Source organism: Nycticebus coucang, chromosome 15 (genome assembly GCF_027406575.1).
Source record: "Nycticebus coucang isolate mNycCou1 chromosome 15, mNycCou1.pri, whole genome shotgun sequence".
NCBI classification, from domain to species: domain Eukaryota; kingdom Metazoa; phylum Chordata; class Mammalia; order Primates; family Lorisidae; genus Nycticebus; species Nycticebus coucang.
In genome coordinates, this window is record NC_069794.1 from 70,667,793 (window position 1) to 70,670,361 (window position 2,569).

The 2,569-nt window shown below is 41.5% G+C and overlaps 1 pseudogene; it reads right to left on the reverse strand.

The window, feature by feature from the left end:
- Window positions 1-832: 832 nt before the first annotated feature.
- Window positions 833-1,491, reverse strand: LOC128566322 (NADH dehydrogenase [ubiquinone] iron-sulfur protein 7, mitochondrial-like; annotated as a pseudogene).
- Between the last annotated feature and the right edge of the window lie 1,078 nt (window positions 1,492-2,569).

Below are 2,569 nucleotides of genomic sequence, written 5' to 3' on the forward strand. Positions count from 1 at the left end.
AACACTTTTTAATGTTTTTTTTTTCTTGCTGATTTAAGTTTTTTGTAGATTCTGGATATTAGTCCTTTATCAGATGTATAGATTGCAAATATTTTCTTCCATTCTGTAGGTTGTCTATTTGTTTTGTTATTTCCTTATATTGATGGAAGATTTTTATTTTTATTTTAAAAAATTTTTTGGGGTGGTGGGGCCTGAGGCAGCTTTAATTGATGATCTTGAGGGACAACAACAGAGACACCCTCCAGTGGCTCTAGTAGTGATGGTGATACTAGAATTTCGTCTTCTCATTGCCCTGCTCACCAAATATCATACTGGAGTTTCAGGTTCTTGGTCTCTGCGATTCAAAGAATCAATTGATGGACCACAGGATCAGTGGTAAGTCAGGATTTATTTACAGAAACAAAAATTACAACTACAAAAACCAAACCTCCAGGCAGAGAGAACCCAGGAGGGGAACAAGCTCTCTTGCTCCCTCTTTGAGGTCTGTCTTCAGGCTTGCTGCTCAGGGGTTTATATAGCGGTAGGGGGTTGTTTTACCAGAACTCAATGTTGACTTTTAGGGCTTGGGTCTTCCTCAGTTACAGCCAGCTGTCCAATGAACTCTCAGGCCTTGGAAACTTACATGAAATCCACCAGTCAGAAGTGCAGGTGGAGGAGACAGCAAGGGCCATCCGTGAAATTGACCAGCAAGCAGTGCACTGGGAGGAGACAGCAAGGCCTCAGTGTCTCCCCTGCAGGTGTCCGGCCCTTGGTTCCAGCAAGTTGGTTCCTCCAGCCCCTGCAGCACCAACACCACCAGGGCTAAGGAGCCACTTGTCCTGCATCAGTGGCACTACCTATGGTACCAGATCTTGAGCCTCTGCTCCCTCTGGATCTTCTTCTGCAGCTGTAGGATACAGTACAACAGGGCCTCTGCAATGGGTGGGCAGCCTGGGATGTAGATCTCCACATGTACCATGCGGTCACAGCCTCTCACCACCAAGCCTCTCACCACCAACAGTAGTAGTACCCTCCTCTATTGCCACAGCTCCCCACGGACACAACACGGTGAAGCTCTGGCATCTGGTCGTAGACATTATAGAGCGCTGGGCCATCTTGTTTTGAGTGTTCCAGCCACGATGGTCACATCAGCCTGGTGAGGGCTGGCACAGAAGACCAGCCAAAGCGGTCCATGCCATAGCAGGGTGTGGCCATGTGCATCATCTCCACTGCACAGCAGGCCAGGCCAAAGGTCTTTGGCCACAGTGAGCTCCAGCAGGCCCAGTTGATAAGGTCATCCAGCTTGGCCACCACATACTTGCCCTGGCTGCTGGGAAATGCAGTGGGTTTAGGGACCACAGTTCTGGCTTTGGTCACAGAGGGCTGGGTGCTGCTCAGGCCACCATCAGCAGCACTCTGTTGGACATCTCGGGCCAGCATTGCTGTGCCCACGGTGGAGCACAAACCCAGGATCTGGAAGCAGAGCAGGCCAGGAGCCACCAGCACCGCCATCTCGGCCTCAGCCTAGATTTTAATTTAATCAAGTCCCATTTATTTATTTTTGTTGTTGTTGTAGTTGCCATTGGGGTCTTAGTTACAGATTCTTTGGGTAGACCAATATCTAGAAGAATTTCTTCTACATTTTCTTCTGGAATTTTTAATGGTTTTATATCTTAGATTTAAGTCTTTTACCTATCTTGAGTTAATTGTTGTCAGTGGTGAGAGATAGGGGTCCTGTTTCATCCTTGTGCATGTGCCTACCCAGTTTTCCCTGCACCATTTAGTGAACAGGGCTTATTTTCCCCAGTATAGGTGATTGTGTGCTTTGTTGAAGATCAGTTGATTGTGGGTAGATGATTTTATATCTCTGTTCTCTATTCTGTTTATTGGTGTAGGTCTATATTTTTGTAGCAGTACCATGCCTTTGGCTAATATATAATATTCTTATTTTGCACTAAGATTTGAGAATGAATGTATGTCACAGATCTTACCTTGATTTTTAAAAAACTTAATTGTATAATTTTCCTGAGATATATGAAATAGGGAGAGACTACCTAATTTTCTTTACCTAAGAGCAAATACTTGTATTCTTTAAATTTAATAAATGGAATCTAGTGGATGTAAGTTTGGATAGAGGCAGTACGGACTCATACAGATATAAAGAAAGATACAGATATAAAGAAAGATATTTGAAAAAATATGGATCAAACATGGAAAAGTAAATAATTTTTGGAAAAATTTATAAAGCACATGTTATCATTCACTATAAAACTTCTAAAGCAACTAAGCTTTTTCAGATTCCTCTCTGATAAGGATCAATAATGGAATTCAGGCAAAATTATTAATTCTAGACACTTTGGGGTATGTTACATTAAAATGAATTATTTTTAATTCTTATTAAAATTAAAATTATTAATCTTTTTACTTCTTTTATTGATTTTTAAAAAAACATGTTATAAGAGTTTAGATATATTTTTCTGCAGGTTCTGAAATAGGCTGAATTAAGAAGCGTGATAAAACATGTCAAGTTAATTGATACATTTTACTCCAAACTGGTAAGGTTTATTAGGATCTCTGTCTTTAAGTCTAA